Source organism: Hordeum vulgare, chromosome 7H (assembly GCF_904849725.1).
Source record: "Hordeum vulgare subsp. vulgare chromosome 7H, MorexV3_pseudomolecules_assembly, whole genome shotgun sequence".
NCBI classification, from domain to species: Eukaryota; Viridiplantae; Streptophyta; class Magnoliopsida; order Poales; family Poaceae; genus Hordeum; species Hordeum vulgare.
The window spans coordinates 381333700-381359268 of record NC_058524.1 but is presented as its reverse complement, the minus strand read 5'-3'; positions in this window follow the sequence as shown (position 1 = coordinate 381359268).

Genomic DNA, 25569 nt, shown 5'->3' with positions numbered 1-25569 from the left:
TTAATATTCGGTTCTAGACAACTTGAAGTAATGCTAATAAAATTGCCAACTGTGTGCGTAACCTTGACTGTCTCCCTCGGAGATTACTCTTCGATCGAGAAAACGGTGGGGTTATATTTGACATAAGTAGGTGTTCAGGATCACTTAGTGAACAATTTAGTCTTCGATCTCTCGGATAGACCACCATATAATTACCCTGATCATCGTAAGTTAGCCATCATATATGCTTTGGTTGCTGCAACCCATACACTAAACCTTCCTCACCTAATAACTTGAATAGATTAAGTACGAAGGTCATTAGATTGCTGAGTCCCCGTGGCTCACAGATTACTACAAACCCCAACAGGTACAGGTACGCCCGACGCGGGAGATCCTGATGACAAACAGCTGAAGTGGGAGTTCGATGAGGACTCTGGCCGTCTGTATGTGAACTATCCGGAAGACTGAGGCCGTGGTCGTGATCATGGGCTAGCATACTGGATGTGTTAGATCATTTTTGTTTTCTGTTTAAGTCCGTAGCTGGACCTGCTACTACTCTGAATAATGTGTGTCTGTAAGCTATATGATATATTCTTAACAGATGGCAATGGTATGCCCTACTTGTTATTCTTTAATTATGCATTATGATGATTATCCCGTTTGCGAAATGCATAGATGCGCCCCTTTCCCCTTTTGAGGCCTCGCCTCCCAAAAAGAAAGGGCTGCATCTTAGTCGTTACATTCTTCCTCCCTTCTCTCTCTCACACTCCAAAAATCCCGATTTTTCTGCTGGAGCTCGAGTTCTTGCTGTTCTTGGTGGCAAATTTCGATCTCTCTCTACATCCCATCATTTGCATTGAGAATTTGAGCATTTTCTCCTTGATATGTGACTCCTCCACCCTTCCAATTAAAATTTTGATTGGTGGTCTTATTAGTGAGTATTTAGGAGCTCTTGGTGCTGTTCATATGAGTGTGCATGCATGTTTAGAAATTTATTTTGGATGTTTTGATGCAAGTTTATGTATAAGAAGAGACCTGAGCCTACCGATAGTTTAACTACAGCTGCAGCTTCATCCTCTACTGTGAGGACAAGTTACAATGATGATATCGAGCCACCGGAGTTGTTCCATGAGACGGACACGCCACGTTCCATGGCATACCCATGTTCAGATTTTCTTACAGAGGCAGGTATTAAGAATGAGTTTGATAACCTCTGTGCAGCTGCAGGTTTGACACACCTCGTGACACTACTTGTGCAACAATATCCAAAACTCACTTATTATTTTGTCACCTGGTTTAGATATAATGATAAAACTTCCATGACTGAATTCAGATTATGTGAGGATGTTTTTACCATGTCTTTGGCAGAATTTTGTAATATTATAGGTGTGCGGAATGTCGGGAAGACGACCAAAATGAACGTTCAGCCATACGAGCTGAAATCCCTATTCGCTTCCATTTGCAGTAAGGACCCACGAGAAATTCATCGGGGAAAAATCTCCAGCATAGTGTTTCCTCACATCAGGTATTTCGCATACTATATTGCTCAAGGGGTGTTTGCTCGTGACAACACGAGCAACATTTCGGCTCCGTATCTTGCTATCTTGGCAGCCGCCCTCTTAGGAGATAACACATACAATATTGGTGCTTTGATTGCTCGTCGCCTCGTCGCTAACAGCGGCAAATGGCCTCACTTTGGTGGCATTTATACCACGCTTATCCTCGAGCACCTTGGGCGCACTATACGTGCGGATGATGTGCCTTTTCCATACATAAACTTTGATTTTACCGCTATGAAGAGGCATGAGTTTGTTACTAGGCCTTCTGAGTTTGGTAACCTTGTTTATATTATGAGGTTTGGCAAGCTTACTACTCACGAAATCCGTCTACCTGCACCACTTTTGTTTGATTATACTAGTAGGAACAGGTGCTCTTTCACCTCGACTGAGTTGGACAAGTCTGTGATCCAGTAGGAGTTCTAGAACCCCATGGAGGAGGTTGTTCCCAGATACGTCTCCAACGTATCTATAAGTTTTGATGGTTACATGCTATTTTCTTGTCAACTTTGGATGTTTTGTATGCATTTTATATCTTTTTTGGGACTAACCTATTAACTCAGTGCCAAGTGCCAATTCCTTTTTTTCCTTGTTTTTGACCTTTTTCAGAGTGGAATATTAAACAGAGTCCAAACATAATAAAACCTCCGGAAAGATTTTTTCCGGAAGAGAAGATACGCACGGAACTTGAGAACCAAGGTAAAGGGCTCTGGGGGAGGCCACAAGCCCCCTCGGCCTGGGGGGTGCGCCTAGCAGGCTTGTGGCTCCCCCGTGGCTCCTTTCCCTAAAAATCTGAAACCACGGGAGAGAGCCACGAAAATACTTTTTCGCCGCCGCAATCTTCTGTCTCCGCAAGATCCCATCTGGGGACCGTTTTGGTGCCCTGTCGGAGGGGGACTCGGACACAGAGGGCTTGTTCATCAACACCATTGCGTCTCCTATGATGCGTGAGTAGTTCACCACAGACCTTCGGGTCCATATCTAGTGGCTAGATGGCTTCTTCTCTCTCTTGGATCTTCAATACAAAGTTCTCCATGATCTTCATGCGGATCTATCTGATGTAATCCTCTTTTGCGGTGTGTTTGTCGAGATCCAATGAATTGTGGATTTATGAACAGATTATCTATGAATGTTATTTGAGTTTCTTCTGATCTCTTATATGCATGATTTCATATACTTGTAGTTCTCTTCGAGTTGTGGGTTTTGTTTGGCCAACTTGATCTATAATTCTTGCAATGGGAGAAGTGCTTGGTTTTGGGTTCATACCGTGCGGTGACCTCACCCAGTGACAGAAGGGGTAGCGAGGCACGCATCGTGTTATTGCCATCAAGGGTAAAAAGATGGGGTTTATATCTATTGCATGAATTTATCCCTCTACATCATGTCATCTTGCTTAAGGCGTTACTCTATTCGTTATGAACTCAATACACTAGATGCATGCTGGATAGCGGTCGATGCGTGGAGTAATAGTAGTAGATGCAGAAAGTACGGTCTACTTGTCTCGGACGTGATGCCTATATGTATGATCATTGCCTTAGATATCGTCATGACTTTGTGCGGTTCTATCAATTGCTCGACTGTAATTCGTTCACCCACCGTAATATTTGCTATCATGAGATAAGCCTCTAGTTAACACTATGGCCCCCAGGTCTACTTCACATCATATTTTCAGCTCTACACTTTTACTTTATTGCCCTTTCCACCTTCAGATCTCACCTTTCAATCAATCGTGAAGGGATTAACAACCCCTTTGTAGCGTTGGGTGCAAGTTCGTTGTTTTTGCGCAGGTACTTTGGAGACTTGCCTTGATACTCCTACTGGATTGATACCTTGGTTCTCAAACTGAGGGAAATACTTACTGCTACTCTGCTGCATCACCCTTTCCTCTTCAAGGGACAAACCAATGCAAGCTCAAGAGGTAGCAAGAAGAATTTCTGGCGCCTTTGCTGGGGAGTATCAAGTGTCAAGAATAATCTCCATTCAACGTGTCAATTTCTGGCACCGGGGATTATTCTAGGTGAAGCTTATCCAAGTAACTATCACAAACTCATCTCTTGCATTTACTTTTTTTGCCTTTTTCGTTTGCCTTCCTTTGCTTGTGTGCTATGTGCCTTCAATATGCTTGCATCTTCGCTTACTGAAAATCTATTGATATGGATCCTCATCCACTTGCTAATCTCTTTAAGAGATCCAATTATGTTGAACCAATTGCTAGTGAGTTTTGTGCACTAGATTATTTTTATGATGTTTTTCTTGAGATGCGTGAATCTGAAAATTGTGACGAAGAAATTGTGAAGTGACTCACGAGGGATCCTTCAATGAAAAGCATGATTGCAATGGTTTCACTATGAATTCTATTAATGGCAATCATGCCAAAAATATGCAAAACCCTAAGCTTGGAGATGCTAGTTTTGCTATGTCCACTACTTGTTGCAATGATCGTGATTGGGGTGATAATTTTTCTTATGATCTTGGAAATTTGTTTAAGCCTCATGATGAATATGATATTTGCAATAATATTGAAAGTGGGTTTGGAGAAGTCATGACTTTAGTTGATGATAATCCCACTATTTTTGAAGAGCGTGAACTTTGCCTGCATGTGGATCATGAAAATAATATCCTATGTGATAGCTATATTGTTGAATTTGCATATGATCCCACATGTAATTGTTATGAGAGAGGAAAATATTGTGGTGCAAACTTTCATGTTACTATTTTACCTCTCGTTATATTGAGATTGATATTGTCTCTTTCTTTTCCTTGCATATGGTAACTATTGTTTGTCTTGACAATCTGTTTTCCTATAAAATGCCTATGCATAGGAAGTATGTTAGACTTAGACATGTTTGTCACATGTTTCATAATGCTCTCTTCGTGTTTGATTGCTATCTTTTGCGTGAGCATCGTTGAAATCATTATGCCTAGCTAAGGGCGTTAAACAATAGCGCTTGTTGTTGGGGAACGTCGCATGGGAAACAAAAAGTTTCCTACGCGCACGAAGACCTATCATGGTGATGTCCACCTACGAGAGGGGATGAGTGATCTACGTACCCTTGTAGATCGTACAGCAGAAGTGTTAGTGAACGCGGTTGATGTAGTGTAACGTCCTCACGTCCCTCGATCCGCCCCGCGAACAATCCCGCGATCAGTCCCACGATCTAGTACCGAACGGACGGCACCTCCGCGTTCAGCACACGTATAGCTCGACGATGATCTCGGCCTTCTTGATCCAGCAAGAGAGACGGAGAGGTAGAAGAGTTCTCAGGCAACGTGACGGTGCTCCGGAGGTTGGTGATGACCTTGTCTCAGCAGGGCTCCGCAGAAACGCGATCTAGAGGAAAAACCGTGGAGGTATGTGGTCGGGCTGCCGTGGAAAAGTCATCTCAGATCAGCCCTAAAACCTCCGTATATATAGGTGGGAGGGAGGGGACCTTGCCTTGGGGCTCAAGGAGCCCCAAGGGGGTCGGCCGAGCCAAGGGGGGAAGACTCCCCCCCCCAAACCGAGTTGGACTTGGTTTGGTGGGAGGGAGTCCTTCCCTTCCTTCCCACCTCCTTTTTTTTCTTTTCTCTTGATTTTCTCTTCTTGGCGCATAGGGCCCTTTTGGGCTGTCCCACCAGCCCACTAAGGGCTGGTGTGCCACCCTCAAGGCCTATGGGCTTCCCCGGGGTGGGTTGCCCCCCCCCCCCCGGTGAACTCTCAGAACCCATTCGTCATTCCCGGTACATTCCCGGTAACTCCGAAAACCTTCCGGTAATCAAATGAGGTCATCCTATATATCAATCTTCGTTTCCGGACCATTCCGGAAACCCTCGGGACGTCCGTGATCTCATCCGGGACTCCGAACAACATTCGGTAACCAACCATATAACTCAAATACGCATAAAACAACGTCGAACCTTAAGTGTGCAGACCCTGCGGGTTCGAGAACTATGTAGACATGACCCGAGAGACTCCTCGGTCAATATCCAATAGCGGGACCTGGATGCCCATATTGGATCCTACATATTCTACGAAGATCTTATCGTTTGAACCTCAGTGCCAAGGATTCATTTAATCCCGTATGTCATTCCCTTTGTCCTTCGGTATGTTACTTGCCCGAGATTCGTTCGTCAGTATCCGTATACCTATTTCAATCTCGTTTACCGGCAAGTCTCTTTACTCGTTCCGTAATACAAGATCCCGCAACTTACACTAAGTCACATTGCTTGCAAGGCTTGTGTGTGATGTTGTATTACCGAGTGGGCCCTGAGATACCTCTCCGTCACACGGAGTGACAAATCCCAGTCTTGATCCATACTAACTCAACTAACACCTTCGGAGATACCTGTAGAGCATCTTTATAGTCACCCAGTTATGTTGCGACGTTTGATACACACAAAGCATTCCTCCGGTGTCTGTGAGTTATATGATCTCATGGTCATAGGAATAAATACTTGACACGCAGAAAACAGTAGCAACAAAATGACACGATCAACATTCTATGTCTATTAGTTTGGGTCTAGTCCATCACGTGATTCTCCTAATGACGTGATCCAGTTATCAAGTAACAACACCTTGTTCATAATCAGAAGACACTGACTATCTTTGATCAACTGGCTAGCCAACTAGAGGCTTGCTAGGGACGGTGTTTTGTCTATGTATCCACACATGTAAATGAGTCTTCATTCAATACAATTATAGCATGGATAATAAATGATTATCTTGATACAGGAATTATAATAATAACTATATTTATTATTGCCTCTAGGGCATAATTCCAACACTTGGTGGGAGGCAACCTAATGAATTTATCTTTGCATTTTGTTTTCTGTTTTTTTGTGTCCACACCATCATAATTCTGTTATGATTGTGTTTTTTGTGTTTATTTTTTTTGTTTGAGCCAAGTAAAACCTTTATGACTAATTTTGGTGATGGTTGTTTGATCTTGCTGAAAAAGACAGAAACTTTGTGCTCACGAAATAATTTTTCATTCCTATCCAGAAAGATATTTTGAGTTGATTCTTTTTGCCCCTAGTTGATATGCCATTTGCCTTAATTTTCGTAATCTTTCAGAATTTTTGAGATACCATAAGTATACGAAGTATACAGATTGCTACAGACTGGTTTGTTTTTGACAGATTCTGTTTTTGTTGTGTTGATTGCTTATTTTGATGAAACTATGGATAGTATCGGGGGGTACTAGCCATGGAAAAGTGAGAATGCAGTAATCTAACACCAATGTAAATATAAATCAAGTTTGCTACAGTACCTAAAGAGGTGGTGGTTTGTTTTCTTATGCTAATGATATCACGAGTTTCTGTTTAAGTTTTGTGTTGTGAAGTTTACAAGTTTTGGGTGATGTTCTCATGGACAATGGGATAAAGAGTGGAAATAGCTCAAGCTCGGGGGTGACCAAGGCATCCCAAGCCAAATTCAAGGACACCAAAAAGCCTAAGCTTGGGGATGCCCCGGGAAGACATCCCCTCTTTCGTCTTCAATCCATCGGTAACGTTACCTGGAGCTATATTTTTATTCAGCACATGATATGTGTTTTGCTTGGAGCGTCATGTATTATAGGAGTCAGTTATTTTTGTTGTGTCACAATCATCCTTTCTGCACACCTTTTGGAGAGAGACATGCACTCATCGTGAATTTTCTAGAATACTCATTGAGCTTCACTTATATCTTTTGAGTTAGGGAATTTAGCTCGCATGTGCTTCACTTATATCTTTTGAGCTAGATAACTTTGCTGTAGTGCTTCACTTAGATCTTTTTAGAGCATGGCGGTGTCATATTTTGGAGAAATAAAAACTCTCGATCTTCACTTATATCTTTTTGAGCGTGCTCTCTCTGAGTAACTTGGTAATTGGCTTGTGTTATGAAAGTAGTCCTAAAGATGATAGGCATCCAAAGAGGATATAATAAAACTTCCATATTCATGTGCATTGATTAGTAAATAGAAGTTTGATTCCTCTCAATTAGTTTTGAGACATGGATATGGTAATATTAGAGTTATGTTAGTAGGGTGTTGTGAATCTAGAAATACTTGTGTTGAAGTTGGTGATTCCCGTAACATGCACGTATGGTGAACCGCTATGTTAGGAAGTCGGAGCATCATTAATTTATTGATTGTCATCCTTTGTGTGGCGGTCGGGATCGCGCGATGGTTAACACCGACCAACCCTTCCCCTAGGAGTATGCGTTTAGCACTTTGTTTCGATTACTAATAAAACTTCCGCAAAAAGTATATGAGTTCTTCAAGACTAATGTGAGTCCATGGTATAGATGCACTTTCACCTTCCACCGTTGCTAGCCTCTCTAGTGCCGCGCAACTTTCGCCGGTGCACAAAACCACCATATACCTTCCTCAAAACAGCCACCATCCTATGTATCATGGCCTTTTCATAGCCATACCGAGATATATTGCCATGCAACTACCACCGTTCCAGCTCATGACTTGTGCCGTCACTTTCATATTGCCATTGCATGATCGTAAGATAGCTAGTGAGATGTTTCAACGTCATACGCTAAGCTAGATCGTTGCACATCCTGGTACACTGCCGGAGGCATTTCCTATAGAGTCAGCATTGCTCTAAGTATTGAGTTGTGAGTAAATAAAAGTGTGATGATCATCATTATTAGATAATTGTCCCATGTGAGGAAATAAAAAAATAGAGGCCAAATATGCCCACCAAAAAAATGAAAAGAGACCGAAGAGCCCCCAAAAAAAAGAGAGAGAGAAAAAGAGAGAAGGGACAATGCTACTATCTTTTTCCACACTTGTGCTTCATAATAGCACCATGTTCTTCATGATTGAGAGTCTCTTGTTTTGTCACCACCATATACTAGTGGGAATCTTCATTATATAACTTGCCCTAGGTCTTCGTGAGCAAGGACGTTGGATGCACACCCACTAGTTCTCATTTTGAGCTTTCACACACTTATAGCTCTAAGTGCATCTGTTGCATGGTAATCCCTACTCATTCACATTGATATCTATTGATGGGCATCTCCATAGCCCGTTGATATGCCGAGTCAATGTGACCATCTTCTCCTTTTTGCCTCATAACCTCCACCACACTCTATTCCACCTATAGTGCTATATCCATGGCTCACGCTCATACATTGCGTGAGAGTTGAAAAAGGTTTGAGAAAGTAAGATTGCGAAAACAATTCCTTGGCCAATACCGGGGTTGTGCATGATTTAAATTCGTTGTGTGGGGATGATGGAGCATAGCCAGACTATATGACGTCGTAGGGACAACTTTCTTTGGCCTTGTTATTTCGAAAGTTCATGCTTACCTTGCTAGTTTGCTTGAAGTATTATTGTTTTCATGTCAATAGCAAACTATTGTTTTGAATCTTACAGATTTGAACATTCATGTAACATGAAAGAAGTTGCAAAGTACAAATATGTTAGGTAGCATTCCACATCAAAAATCCAGTCTATATCTACAAGTGCATCTAGTGCCCCTTAGTGATTTTGGTGGTTTGAAGACTTATAGGTTACGTATCTAATGTGTTCTTGAGTGTACACAGGATCTATAAGTCCGTGAGGAGTTTGAAATATTCGATGAATATCGACCCCTAATATTGTATATCTTCAGTTGAAGAAATTGGTCTGAAGCTGAAGATTTGAATCGTGAAGAATTTGCGATGAAATGGATATTCCTCATGAAGATATTGAAATTGAGGAACTCACTGTGTCCTGAAGAAAATCATTCTGAAGACTTTGAAGCATGAAGATTTACTCTTTCTGTTTTTTTTTCTTCACACTTGAGTACTAGGAACACCGTACTGTTAAAGGGGGTCGAGGTAACACATTGGAATGAATTTCCTCATGATGCTCAACCCAAGCCTAATCCTACCAAAAGCCTCAAGTGAGGAATATGAGTGACATGAGGACTCTCACACTTGAGGGTCCCGACCGTTTCGCTAGCCACACCACATCATTGGTCTTATCCACACCAACGGTCATATTATTTAAGGGCATTAATGTCAAATCATGTCGGGATGCTCCCAGGCAATAAATAGCCTCCCCCACAACCATTAGCTGGTTGGCTACTCCGTTAGAAACTAACACTTGTCATAAGAGCAACCCAAATTCCTCAGAGTCTTTGAGAGTAATTCTTCAGTGTGGAAATACCCCAAACACCAAACCACAAACCGAGAACCTAGTGATTGAGCATCACTGAAAAAGTTGCTCCTGTGTGGGACTGAAGCCTTTTACCTTTGAGGACTGTGCATCCTCCAGACGGTTAGGCGTCATGGTATAGAGCAATCCAGCAGTCAATTGTGGATCGCCGGGTGACCAAGTTTGTGAGGGTTTGGAAGTCTGCCCTGAAGACTTACCACGAGTGTTGGGCGAGGACTGTGTGTTCTTAGCCCTAGGAGAATACGGTAGGGACTGTGTGTCCCGGGACTGTGTGTCTTTTGGTTTCAATACCAAGCCGCTCCAAACCAGATGTACAACTGTCAAAACAGTTGGAACTGGGTCATCAACTTCTGTCTTCACCGTGAAACGGGTTCTAATTCCTCAACTCTTTATATTCCTCAGATTATGTGTTGATGATTTTCACTGTCACTGTTTGAAGAATTTGCTGAAGGCTTTCTCTGAAATTCCTCAACCCCAAATTCTTCACGCAAGTTAATCCTCATCAGTTTTCTGCATGCCTGCTTACCGTGCAATCAGTTTTCACACTCTTCATCCTGAAAAACTGCTGTAGTGAAACTTTGCACTCCTGGTCGTTTACTGTTTCCGCTGTAAGTTAGTCATCAGTGAGGAATTTCCTCAAAAGGAATTTCCTCAGTGATGAAATTGTAAAAATCTCCTATTCACCCCCCCCTCTAGTCGATATAACGCACTTTCAATTGGTATTAGAGCAAGGTACTCCCTTGTTCTGTGTGATTTTGGTTTAACCACCTGGATTTTTAGTTATGTCGACTACAGGCATGATTAAGTTTACTGCAACATGTCCTACTTTCGAAGGAAATAACTTTCCCTTCTGGAAGACCATGATGCAAATGCATCTACAAGCTATTGACAATGATCTCTGGTATATTGTGGAACGTGGCGTCCCCATCATCTCTGCTAGTATCTCTGCTGCTGATGTGAAGAAATTCAAGCAACTTGATTGTCAAGTGAAGAATATCATCTGTGGCCATCTGAGCCCAGGCTAGTTTGGCAGAGTGAGTGCTTTGGGCTCAGCGACAATTATTTGGGAAAGACTGTCCAAAGTAAATGAAGGAGTATCAACCCAGCGTGATTCTCGTGTTGATGTTCTTCGCAATCTCTTCAATTGCTTCAAGAGGTTCGACAATGAAAGCTGTCAAGATACCTTTGATCACCTCACTAACATATCAAATGAACTACAAGCACAGGGAGCTCGAGACATTACTGATCACGAAGTTGTGAAGAAACTACTAAGATCTTTGGATTCTTCATTTGATACTTTAGTTCTGATGATTCAAGAAAGACCAGACTAAAAGATGCTTGACCCAGCTGATATACTCGAAAGACTCAATACGCATGAATTCCAGCAAGAAGAAAAGAGAGATCTATATGGACCAAGCTATTCTAGACCACGTGCACTGAAGGCTAGGGGAATTTCCTCATCTGAAAAATAAGACTCGAATGATAGCACTTGTGATCCTGAAGAATTTGGACATAAGCTTGCAATGCTCGTGAGGAGATTCCAGAGGCACGACGTGGCCAGTTATGTAAATCTTCAAGAAGAGATATGAGGAAATCAGAATCTTCATCTGGGGACTACAAGAAAAGAACCTACCAGAAATGCAAGAAATCAGGTCACTACATTGCTGATTGTCCCCGTTGGGGAAAGGAATCAAAGAAGAAGAAATACAAGGATGACAGTTCTGATGACTCGAAGAAGAAGAAGAAATCTTCAAAATCCACATCTTCAAAGTCCTCATCGCACAAGAAGACCAGTTTCAGAAAGGCTCGGGCACTTATTGGCAAGGAAAATCATAGGAATGTGATGAAGAGGAGGGTTTTGATGAAGACTCAGAATCCGGACAGGCTAGTCTTGCACTTGCAACCACTTTCGTCAGTAAGTCAATCTTCAACCTTGAAGAAGATGATAACACCATCCACACTGATGACTATGCTGATGACATCGCTTCAACCTATTGCTTCATGGAAAAAGGTTCAAATGTACCGAATGATGCTTCCTCCTCTGATTCAAGTGACTGTGAACCTGATGATTATAAAAAAACCCAGTTACAGTAAACTTGCTATCATTGCCACTAAACAACAAACTGCCCTGGAAAAGCTTCAGAAACTGCTAGATAAAAGCGATGATCTGTTGAATGATGAAATGAATCTTACCCAAATCCTCACTGAAGATGTGAAAAGTCTTCAGTCTAGATTTGATAAACTTCAAGATCGTCATGATACACTCTCGCTGATCATCAGAAACTTTCCTATGAATTTCTTCAAAGGAAGCTTGATCTAGAGAAGTTGAGGATTTCTCATGATGATCTTCGTATGGAAAATGGTTCATTACTAGCTCAACAGATCAGCGCTGCTCAAGCTGAATTCATTCCTCCATGTCTTAAATGCATTGAACGTGAAACTGCTAATTCTTCACCAGAATCATCAAATGCTTCTATTGCTACAAATTCATCAACTGCTCATGTAGTGTCAAATTCCTCACTTGAGGAAAACACAGATGTCACTCATGAAAATGCAGGGCTGAAGGAATTGTATGTGACAGGCATATACAAAAGTCTCAAAGAACATCAAACCCTTTGTGATGTGCTCAAAAAGCAGATCTTGAACAGGAACCCGAGGAAAGAAGGAATTGCCTTTGAGAGGAAATTGAATGCTGATGGATCTTATTGGAAACCTGAGCAGTATCCCGAAACCTCATGGGTTGCTGCTACTGGGCCTCCTTTTGATCCATCCAATCTAACTGGCTTTTCATGTGAATTATCCTATTCCTCAGATGAGTCATTTGACTCCAACTATAAACTGTTCAAAAATCAAGCTGGTGAAGTATTTGCTCGATATGTTGGAACTAACTGCAGGAATAGCCCTCCCCTGAGGAAAATCTGGGTTCCCAAAAGTTGTCTTGAAAATCTTCAGGTGAATGTCCTCATGACACCACCAATGAAGAATCTGAACCCCGGACCAAATTCCTCAGGAGGACCAAAGTCTTCAAGAGGATCAAAATCCTCAATTGGTCAAAACTATGCTCGTACCCGTGCTAATGCTTCTAACATGCAGGGAAACTACAAGGAATATGAATATGAGCGTTACTCTTCAAATCATTATGTTCATAAATCCTCAAACTAGTTCTCTGCATATTCATATGAGTACTTTAACCCCCTACTGCTAAGAGAAGTGCATTAGTTTCAATGCCCCCTTTCTCATATGGTGCTCGCAGGATGATGAATGCTTTACCACCCCTTCAGATGTGGGTGGTGAAGAAATTGAACTAATCACTTCTGCAGGTCAGGTCTCCAGATGAAAATCATCATCTGAAGAAGTTGCTGGACACCTGAGGAAATACTTGATAGGACGCAAGCTAATATTGACGAAATAGAAATATTTGACACGCCCTTATAATTCTGTTATGATAAAATTCCTATATGATGAAATTGATATCACATTCTTCAAGTCTGAAGCATATGAGATGGTAAGTTGTACTAATTCATCTGCAGGATGACAAACCGAAGAGTACTGAGTGGGTTCTTGATAGTGGCTGCACACATCACATGACTGGTGATAAAAGCCTGCTGATGAATATGCCACTAATTCCATCACCTCTGAAGCAAATCACATATGCTGACAAAGGTAAAAGCAAGGTGTTGGGACTTGGCAAAGTGGCTATTTCCAAGGATAGGCATATGGACAAAGTGATGCTTGTTGAATCCCTTGAATTTAACCTCATGTCAGTCTTGATGCTTTGTGATCTTGATATGATTGTTATATTTGGTAGATATAGATGTGTTGTGATCATGGAATCTGACAAATCCAAAGTCTTCGAAGGTGTCAGAAGAGGGGATTTGTACATTGTTGATTGCTCTACAGGTCCTCAACCAGCCACTTGCTTACTAGCAAAAACCTCACAAGGGTGGTTGTGGCATCGAAGACTCGGTCATGCAGGCATGAGGAATTTGCACATGCTCGCGAAGAAGAAGCATGTCATCGGCATCGAATCAGTCAAATTCCTGAAGGATCATCTCTACGGTGCATGTGAATCTGGGAAAATGACCAGATCCAAGCATCCCTCGAAGACTATCATGACCACTACTCGTCCATTCGAATTGCTTGACATGGATCTATTTGGACCTACTCACTATGCCACACTAACAAATGCAGCATCTTTATATGGCGTCGTCATAGTTGATGATTATTCCAGATATACATGGGTGCATATCATCTTATATAAAACTGAAGTTTAGGAATTCTTCAAACGATTTTCTTCAAGGGCCTCGACGAACTTCGGCATCAAGATCAAACATATCAGGAGTGATAATGGAACAGAGTTCAAAAACACTGGTCTTGATGATTATCTTGATGAACTTGGTATTACTCACGAATTATCTGCTCCTTATACTCCTCAACAGAACGGTGTCGTCGAAAGGAAGAACAAGACTCTGGTTGAGATGGCAAGAACCATGCTTGAAGAATATCAGACTCCTCGTCGCTTTTGGCCTGAAGCAATCAACACTCATTGCCATATCATCAACAGGGTATATCTTCACAAATTCCTCAAGAAAACCTCATATGAATTCCTCACTGATAAGAAACACAATGTAAGTTCTTTCAAAGTCTTCGGTGCAAAATGTTGGATTAGAGATCCTCACCATAACTCAAAATTTGCACCTAAGGCACATGAGGGTTTTATGCTCGGTTATGGAAAGGACTCGCACACTTACAGAGTCTTCAACAACTATCACAAGAAAGTTGTTCAGACTGTAGATGTGCGGTTCGATGAAACTAATGGCTCGCAAAGAGAGCAATTGCCTTCTGATCCAGATAAGCTATCTCCTGAGGAAGCAATAAAGCTCAAACCTACTGAAGACATTTTTCCCACTGAGGAAACTGATGAAGAAATCATCCCCATCACTGATGAAAATCAAGAAGGTGCTTCTGAGGAAATTGCTCCAGAACCAATTCCTCGGCCCAGATGAAATCCTCAACCAACTCATCCGAGGATTGCAAATGAAGTGGAACTTGACAAAATCCTCAATGACATCAACGCGCGAGGTCCTCTCACTCGCTCAAAAGCTTCACACTTAGTTAACTTTAGTGGGAATTTCTCCTTTGTATCTATCATAGAACCCTCAAAAGTTGTTGAGGCTTTCCTGGAACCGGAGTGGATCCAAGCTATGCAATACGAACTTCTTCAATTCAAGCTGAATGACGTATGGGAACTCGTCAAACGACCAGATCCTCGCAAGCACAATATCATCGGAACGAAGTGGATTTTCCGAAAAAAGCAAGATGATGATGGTCAAGTGGTGAGGAATAAGGCACGACTTGTAGCCCCAGCCTACACCCAGGTTGAAGGAATAGATTTTGATGAAACTTTTGCACCTGTTGCTAGACTTGAAGCTATTCGAATACTAGTTGCTTATGCTAATCATCATAACATCATATTATATCAAATGGATGTGAAGAGAGCATTCCTCAATGGTAAGCTTGAGAAAGAAGTATATGTTGCCCAGCCCCCAGGTTATGAGGATCCAAAGAATCCACACAAAGTCTTCAAACTCAAAAAGGCGCTCTATGGTATCAAGCAAGCCCTACGGGCATGGTATGATACATTGAAGGAATTGCTCATGAAGAAAGGCTTCAAACCTGTTTCACTCGATCCAACTCTTTTCACTAAATCCTATGATAATGAGCTATTTGTGTGCCCGATATATGTCGATGACATTATATTTGGGTGTACTGACAAACGAGACAGTGATGAATTTTCTTACATGATGAGTGAAGAATATCAGATGTCTATGATGGGGGAGCTGAAATTCTTCTTAGGTCTTCAAATTCGTCAACAACGCAATGGAATCTTCATATCACAGGAGAAATACCTTAAGGATGTTCTGAGGAAATTCGACATGCATGAATGCAAAGGTGCCAAGACTCCAATGCCTACCAACGGCCACCTCGGCACTGACGAAAATGGTAAAGAATTCGATCAGCAGGTATATCGCTCTATGATTGGCTCTTTATTGTATTTATGTGCATCTAGGCCAGATATAATGCTTAGTGTTTGCATGTGTGCACGTTTTCAAGCAAAACCGAAGGAATCACACCATAAGGCTGTGAAGCATATTCTTCGATACTTAGCTCACACACCAACACTAGGATTATGGTACCCCAAGGGCTCAAATCTTCATCTGGTGGGGTATTCTGATTCTGACTATGCTGGTGACCGTATGGATGGCAACTCAACCTCTAGTACATGTCATTTCCTCGGAAGATCACTAGTCTACTTGTCCTCAACGAAGCATAACTGCGTATCACTCTCCACTGCCGAAGTTGAGTACATTGCCGCTGGTTCATGATGTGATCAATTGCTATGGATGAAGCAAACCCTCAAGGACTACGGCATCAACATGAAGAATGTGCCTCTCTACTGTGACAATGAGAGTGCAATCAAGATTGCATACAATCCAGTACAACACTCGAAGACCAAGCACATCCAGATTCGTCATCATTTTCTTCGGGACCATGTTCTCAGGGGCAATATCCTCATCGACCATGTGAAGACTGATGATCAACTGGCAGATATCTTCACTAAGCCCTTGGATGAGAAAAGGTTTTGCAAGTTGCGGTGTGAGCTAAATATCTTAGAATCTTCAAATCTTTTGTAAAAACATGCACACATCCTAACACTTATGCAAAATTGATGACTTAGATGTGCAACACACGATGAATCAATTTTCTTCAACCAATCAAGAATATCACTCTTAGTGTGAAGAAATCAATGAAGAAATTGATTCTCAGGGCCCTATGACAATTGTATGCGGCGTCTATAATCAACATTCTTATATGGTGGGTCACGCCACCACCCAACGTGAAATTCCTCAAGTTGAATTTCTTCAAAGCTTCATTTCTTCAAAATTTGATTTTCTTCAAAGCAGTTGCTCTTCAAAACTGAAATTCATCATAGTGACAATTTGTCACAAAATCCTCAAGTTATTAAAAATCTTCAAAAACACTTGAATATTTTCGTTTACCTATATAGACTATGATTTCAAGTCCTCAACAGCATTCACTTATAGCTATTTCTTCAATTTGATATTTCATCTAAGTGAATGTGATCGGACCCTACTTTCCCTCTATGCTACTCTCACCAGTCTATTCAATTCTTCATATGCGTTCTACTTGAAACTTTGTTCGAAATCCTCACTGCGTCCTTGTCAGCTGATGATTTTGTAACAAAATCCCCAAATCGTCAAAAATGTTTTTTTAATGCACAATAACTGTACCCCACTTTCCTCGTTTGGATAGCCACGATCTCCACCGCTTCTCTCATGAGCTACACGTGTCCTGCGGAGACGTAGAGACATGGGCTATTTGGTCCGATTTCCTTGCGCCAATAGTTACCGCCTGGCTATAAATATGTCCCCATCTCCCTTGGTAAAATATTCTTCGCTCCATCGACCTCCTGCTACAGCAAAGCTCCAAACCCTAGTGCCACCGCTAGAAGTCTCGACGCCGGCGAAGAAGAGCTTCACTCCCTCGACTTTTCGGTCGCCGAAACCACGCCGGAGTCGGACCATCCTCGTCCGCCGCCGCCGTAGACGTCCTCTGCTAACGAGTTAGGGCGCATTGGACACGCACCGAAAGAGCTTCTACTGCTACTCTTCTCTATTCTTCGTGCGCGCCATCTAGGGTAAATAAAAACCCTATTTTTACAGCAAGTTTGATCTACTATTTTACCTCTGAGATGTGAAATCTGTTTTTCCTCAAGAATCCATCCGTTACTTTTCCTGAAACACTGCCTATCACCAAACTATTGATGAACTTCACTAAGAATCTAAGATTTTCACGAGATTCGTCAGTTGTGCGAATTTTCGGATCTGTACAACTCTGGAACCCAAGAACAATATGCTTAGGCAAATTCCTCAACCACTGGTCAAATTCCTCAACTATCAAATTTTTTCATTTTCTTCAAATCTGAAAACGCATATGACCTCTCCAAATTCCTCGCCACTATACTCTGTTCATAGGTACACACATGTCAGCTGATGAATCTCTTGGTTCTCATCAAATTAACTCATTTGCAGCGTTTCTTGAAGAAAATGTTCATGTCTCATCAAAATCCTCAAGAGTTCAATCGCATTAGCAAAATCCTCAGCTGAAGAAAATGGAGGATGACAAGAAGCAAAAGGGAGGCAGAATACTGCCGCAGATATCCCTGAGGATATATACCTGGATTACTGCACTCCTGATGAAAATGAAACTATGCCCAAGAGAAGGATTCGGCTTCAGAAGATAGAACACCGATGGGCTAAGGAGTGGAAGGAGTACAGATTCGTCACTCGCAAATATGCGAAGAAATTCACTCTGAAGCCTCCTGGCAAACGGGCTCCACTTGAGGATTATCAAGCAACAGATCCCTCAATCCTCAAAACAATTGATGACTATCCTGATGAAAAGGCAAAACACTTGTCAAAGCTCAAGAAGCAGGTAGAGGCTGCTGTGAGGAAGTTCAATGAATCATCTGCTGCTGCTTCAACTGTCGCTACTTCCTCTCCTGCTGAGACTTCTAGTACGGAAATTCCTCAACAAAAGTCTGTGCTACCAAAACCAAAGGCTTCAAAGCCTCAAGAGAAAAAAACTCGAGCATCAGCACCAAAACCATCAGCGCCAAAACCCTCATCACCAAAATCCTCAGCACCACCACAGGCTTCAAAACATGAACAGAAGCCGGTATTGAAGCCACTGCCCGCTGCCTCCAGCTCCTCACTCCCATCTGCAATACGCTCGGAGACAAATTCTTCACCAACTCCTCTGAAGACTAAGGTGACTGCTGGGAGAGGAAGAAGACCCAGCCCAAGCAAAATCATCACGGTCCCTTCTGCATCAGAAGGTAGTGATGAATTTGATGATGACACTCTTCAAGCAATGATCAGAAACAAGCAAGAGAGGGTAGCTCAAGATATTGGCAGCTCCATTCCTCTTGCCATGGACCCAAAAGTCCTCCTCGACTACATCAATATATGGTATGAAGACCCCAACACTCCACTTGATGGAGAAGGAGAAATTCCTCAGGCAGAATCTCCTCAACCTGACGCCTGTTGACCTTGTGTCAACACAGACAGAGTTGAAGACTTTGACAGATAAGTACTCCAAGCTTTCTGACCGTCAAAGTCTCAAAAGCAGTTTCATCAAACATTCTACTCACGTTGTTAACAACTACAACAAGAAAGATGCCCCTCCAGTACCAACTCCTCAGCCTCTGATTGAAGAATTAGCTGATGAAACTGCTCATGCTGAGGAAATCCCTCAAGGAAGCCGTCTGGATGAACCGGCAATTGAGGAAATCACCACGGAAAATCCAGCTGATTAATCTGCTACAGCTGGTGAGACTGACTCTGCTCCAGCTACTGCTTCAAAGCCAGCTGATGAATCTGTTCTAGCTGCTGCTTCAAAGCCAGCTGATGACTCTGCTCCAGCTGGTTCCTCAAAGCCAGCTGATGAAAATGTCTCTGCTGAGGAAAGACCTTCACCGAAAGCTTCAAAGGTGAAGAAGATGACTCCATCTGCATCATACGTCAAAAAGACAAGGGCTGCTGAAAAGGAAGCCAAGAAGAGAAAAGCCTCTTCAGCAGAAGAACACACTGAGACCAAGCGCCTCAAAGCACTTGAAGAAAATGCTCCTCTGGATCATGTGCCTCTTAACAACGCTCCTTCATACCAAATGGTTACCTTCGCAAGTGAAGACCAGGAGGAAGGGCCAGATGAGGAAATGAAGGATGCTGAATCTGAGGAACATACTGATGAGGAGATTCGCATCGACAACAGTCCTCAGCCTTCCATTCCTCACGAAGAAACTGCACAAGGATCAGCTGCACCAGCTGATGAATCTGGCTCCGTCACCAAGCAAGCTGAGGAAGAACAAAGTGAAAATCCTCAGCCTGATGAAAGTCACGGTCCTGAGCAAAATCCTCAACCTGAGGATCAGGCTGACCCAACTCCTCCTCCTCCTGAGCAAGATCCTCAAGATGAGGCTCAGGATGAACCTATTCCTCCTCCAGAGCAAAACCCTCAACATGATGCTCCAGTTGACAACATTCCTCAGCCTGAAGCTCAACCAGACCACAATCCTCAGCCTGAAGCGCAACCAGAGCATGCTCCTTAGCCTGAAGCTCAAGCTGATGAAATTCCTCACCCTGAGGACCATGCTGAGGAAAATGCACCAGACCCACACAATGCCATCGTCGTCCTTAACCCAGAGTCTGCAATTGTTGTCTCCCCTCATGCCCAACAGCAAAACCTTTAGCCCATGCAGCGTCAGCCGTTCTCCAAGCTACCAAAGTTTCAAAAGGAGTCATTCTTTGAAGAACGCATGTTCTTCATCGGAGAAAATCCCTATGACAAGCCTCACATCAAGAATCTGAAGTTTTGGACGAGGACACAACTCAATTACTATGCCTTTGTGATGTGTGGAAGGAACAAGATTTTCCAGCACAAACATATTCCTCATGTTGAGCTTGAAGAAATACCATGTCTGGCTCCAGTCCTCGACGTCCTTCATGAAGCTAGACTCCTCCCAATGTGCTCAGGTATCTGTGATTGGAATAGTCAGCTCATTTTTCAATTTTATGCAACTCTTCACATATCAGGAGATCCCACAGACATCAACACATGTGTGTTTGACTGGATGACGCAAACAACACACTACAAGGCTCCTGCCATTGAGCTACTGCGTGAACTACCAGTGTCAATTCCCTGAGAGCAGGCCGTGAAGCTTTATGATGAAAGTGCGCTGCCCAACAAGATGATGGAAGTCCTCATGAAGCCATTGGCTAAGGGGAAACCACCAAGAACGACTTTCCTCATCCATGAGCTCAAATATGAACCAAGCACTGTTTACAGAATCCTCTGCAGCGTTCTTGCACCGATCAAGGGCCATGATGATGAAGAAGATGTCGTAGGAACCATGAAGAATATCCTCTTCAACATCATCCATGGTATTCCCATGAACATTCATGATTTCTTCTTGAGGACTTTGGCCGACAATGCAATGTGTCCTTTTGACCACAAGATATATGCTCCATGGATCATGAGATTCATCAGAACAAGGTCAGGCATCAACTATCACGCTGATTTCAACAACATTGTTGGTCATATGCCTCCTATCAGGGCCAACAAGAAGACTTTCGAGCCTGTTGAAGCAAAAGGCAAGTCTGTCATTGATGAAGGCCGTAGGCCCCTTGATGGCCAGTTCAGAGAGCCCGAAGCTTATTCTTCATGGGATGACACTGAGACTCATCCTCCAAGTCATGTTGCTCCTCGGGTGTTGAATACCAGAGAGCTTCTTCTCAGTCTTCACCAGAAGGTGGATCGGAATCACAAGTGGGTCAAACGTCAGTTTGGCGCCATTGTGAAAACCCTCAATGAAACGCAGAATGCTGTGAAGCTTAACCACCATTATCTTCATGAGGTTTTTGATCGCACCTGGGCCACACTTGCTCAACTGAAGACTCCGGCAGAACTTGAAGAATTGGAGTTTGTGTGAGACTTTGACTGGTCATGGCCACCAAAGAAGAAATTCAGGCCAATTCCAGTTCCATACCTTGAGGACAATTCTTTTTCTTCATTCCGCACTGCTGAATCTGATGAAGAACAACAAGACACTGCCACCGGTCCAAGGAAGAAGACTGCTCCCAAGAATCCTCATGCATCTTCATCAACTGCCAAGGAGTGAAAGTCTTCACGGGCATTAGTCCTCAGTTTGTCCCTTTTTGTCACTTAATGACAAAGGGGGAGAAACTTGAGAGTTAGTCTTCACGCGGGATATTTTGGGGCTTATGAACTATATTTAAGTTACAAACTCTTGGCTCTTCTGAAGTCTTTATGTAATGAGTTGTAACTTAAGCCCGATGGTACTCTGACGCTTTTGAACGTTTTTCTTCGCATTCTTATTCCTCAAAATTTTAATGCACGCATGCTGGAATTCGTCAGATACCATTTTTCATCATGCATCCTCAATTTCTTCATACTATATGTCGTATGTATGCATGATTTACAAGACTCAGGGGGAGATCTCCATGATATAAATCATCAATGTGCATTTGCTGAGAAAAGAAAAATCCTCAAGATATGCACATCTTCAAGGGGAGTCTCTCTGAATCTTGATTTCAAATTCCTCAAATGAGTATTTACACTTCATATGTTTATCCCTGTTGAAGACTTAACCTAATTGTCATCAACCATCAAAAAGGGGAGATTGTAAGTGCATCTAGTGCCCCTTAGTGATTTTGGTGGTTTGAAGACTTATAGGTTAAGTATCTAATGTGTTCTTGAGTGTACACATGATCTATAAGTCCCTGAGGAGTTTGAAATATTCGATGAATATCGACCCCTAAAAATGTATATCTTTAGTTGAAGAAATTGGTCTGAAGCTAAAGATTTGAATCATGAAGAATTTGCGATGAAATTGATATTCCTCATGAGGATATTGAAATTGAGGAATTCGGTGTGTCGTGAAGAAAATCATTATGAAGACTTTTAAGCATGAAGATTTACTCTTTCTGTTTTGTTTTCTTCACACTTGAGTAATAGGAACCCCGTGCTGTTAAAGGGGGTCGAGGTAACACATTGGAATGAATTTCCTCATGATTCTCAACCCAAGCCTAATCCTACCAAAAGCCTCAAGTGAGAAATATGAGTGACATGAGGACTCTCACAGTTGAGGGTCTCGACCGTTTCGATAGCCACGCCACATCATTGGTCTTATCCATACCAACGGTCATATTTTTAAGGGCATTAATGTCAAATCATGTCGGGATGCTCCCAGGCTATAAATAGCCGACGCCCCACAACCATTAGTTTGTTGGCTGCTCCGTTAGAAACTGACACTTGTCATAAGAGCAACCCAAATTCCTCAGAGTCTTTGAGAGTAATTCCTCAGTGAGGAAATACCCCAAACACCAAACCACAAACCGAGAACCAAGTGATTGAGCATCACTGAAGAAGTTGTTCCTGTGTGGGACTGAAGCGTTTTACCTTTGAGGACTGTGCATCCCCCAGATGGTTAGGCGTCATGGTCTAGAGCAATCCAGCACTCAATTGTAGATCACCGGGTGACCAAGTTTGTGAGGGTTTGGAAGTCTGCCCTAAAGACTTACCACGAGTGTTGGGCGAGGACTGTGTGTTCTTAGCCCAAGGAGAATACGGTAGGGACTGTGTGTCCCAGGACTGTGTGTCTTTTGGTTTCAATACCAAGCCGCTCCAAACCAGATGTACAACTGTCACAGCAGTTGGAACTGGGTCATCAACTTCTGTCTTCGTTGTGAAACGGGTTCTAATTCCTCAACTCTTTATATTCCTCAAATTATGTCTTGATGATTTTCACTGTTACTGTTTGAAGAATTTGCTGAAGACTTCCTCTGAAATTCCTCAACACCAAATTCTTCACGCAAGTTAATCCTCATCTATTTTCTGCGTGCGTGCTTACTGTGCAATCAGTTTTCACATTCTTCATCGTGAAAAACTGTTGTAGTGAAACTTTGCACTCCTGATCCTTTACTGTTTCCGCTGTAAGTTAGTCATCAGTGAGGAATTTCCTCAAAAGGAATTTCCTCAGTGATGAAATTCTAAAAATCTCCTATTCACCCCCCCCCTCTAGTCGATATAACGCACTTTCAATATCACTTCCCTACTCGAGGACAAGCAGGAGTTAAGCGTGGGGATGCTTGATACGTCTCCAACGTATCTATAATTTTTGATGGTTCCATGCTATTATCTTGTCAACTTTGGATGTTTTGTATGCATTTTATATCTTTTTTGGGACTAACCTATTAACTCAGTGCCAAGTGTCAGTTCCTGTTTTTTCCGTGTTTTTGACCTTTTTCAGAGGAGAATATTAAACGGAGTCCAAACGGAATAAAACCTTCGGAAAGATTTTTTTCCGGATCAGAAGATACACACGGAACTTGAGAACCAAGGCAAAGGGCTTTGGGGGAGGCCACAAGCCCCCTAGCCGTCGGCCTGGGGGCGCGCCTAGTAGGCTTGTGGGCCCCCCATGGCTCCTTTGCCCTACATCTTTCGCCTATAAATTCCCTAAAAATCTGAAACCACGGGCAAGAGCCACAAAATACTTTTCCGCCGCCGCAATCTTCTGTCTCCGCAAAATCTCATCTGGGGACCGTTCTGGTACCCTGCCGGAGGGAGGATTCGGACACGGAGGGCTTCTTCATCAACACCATTGCCTATCTGATGATGCGTGAGTAGTTCACCACAGACCTTCGGGTACATAGCTAGTAGCTAGATGGCTTCTTCTCTCTCTTGGATCTTCAATACAAAGTTCTCCATGATCTTCATAGAGATCTATCCGATGTAATCCTTTTTTGCGGTGTGTTTGTCGAGATCCGATGAATTGTGGATTTATGATCAGATTATCTATGAATGTTATTTGAGTTTCCTCTGATCTCCTATATGCATGATTTCATATCCTTGTAATTCTCTTCGAGTTGTGGGTTTTGTTTGGCCAACTTGATCTATAATTCTTGCAATGGGAGAAGTGCTTGGTTTTGGGTTCATACCGTGCGGTGACCTCACCCAGTGACACAAGGGGTAGCAAGGCAGGCATCATGTTGTTGCCATCAAGGGTTAAAAGATGGGTTTTATATCTATTGCATGAATTTATGCCTCTACATCATGTGATCTTGCTTAAGGCATTACTCTGTTTGTTATGAACTCAATACACTAGATGCATGTTGGATAGCGGTCGATGTGTGGAGTAATAGTAGTAGATGCAGAAAGTATCGGACTACTTGTCTCGGACGTGATGCCTATATGTATGATCATCGCCTTAGATATCGTCATGACTTTGGGCGGTTCTATCAATTGCTCGACAGTAATTTGTTCACCCACCGCAATATTTTCTATCATAAGAGAAGCCTCTAGTGAACACTATGGCCCCTGGGTCTACTTCACATCATCTTTTCAGCTCTACACTTTTACTTTCTTGCACTTTCCACCTTCAAATCTCACCTTGCAATCAATCATGAAGGGATTGACAACCCCTTCGTAGCGTTGGGTGCAAGTTTGTTGTTTTTGCGCACGTAATTTGGAGACTTGCCTTGATACTCCTACTGGATTGATACCTTGGTTCTCAAACTGAGGGGAATACTTACTACTACTGTGCTGCATCACCCTTTCCTCTTCAAGGGAAAAACCAATGCAAGCTCAAGAGGTAGCATTCCCGAGGAAGAAGAGCCTTCTCATTGGGAGGCCAGCCGGGCATCAGTGTACGCGCCCGAGGCCTCTTATGATACTTGGATCCACCAGTACCAATCCGGAGCCGCAGGAAGCTCCTGGAGCCCGCATTAGCCAAGCTCAACTTAGGCCAAAAGTGTTAGCATGGGGGAGTACGTATCCTTCTCCCCTTTCATTGTATCATTTGTAGTATCCTTTGTGAGTATTTTTAGAGTTTTTGCCTGTTCTTCTTTGTTCTCTCTGTGCAAAAACAACAAAAATATTTCTCTTTTCTTTTGCTTTCGTTTAACCTTTGGAAAACCCAAAAAGATTTATTTTATCTCTTTAGTTTGCTTTGTTTGCAGAGTTCAACTCACATCCATGGTTGCAATTGCACTTGATTATATCTTTCTACATTCGATCGTGCAAGTGACGCTACAATAATGACGAAGATCGACAGAAGGAATGTAACAAGGAAAGTCGGTATGAACTCTGTTTGTTTATACTTTTGTACATATGCATGTACTTATGATCTAGAGACCAACTCGTAGCGACATAGTGCTATGATTACAATGCTTTCCCAGTAGTTCATGCTTTCATTGTGACTAGTCTAAAATAGCTGGAGTGCATAATGTGTTATTGAA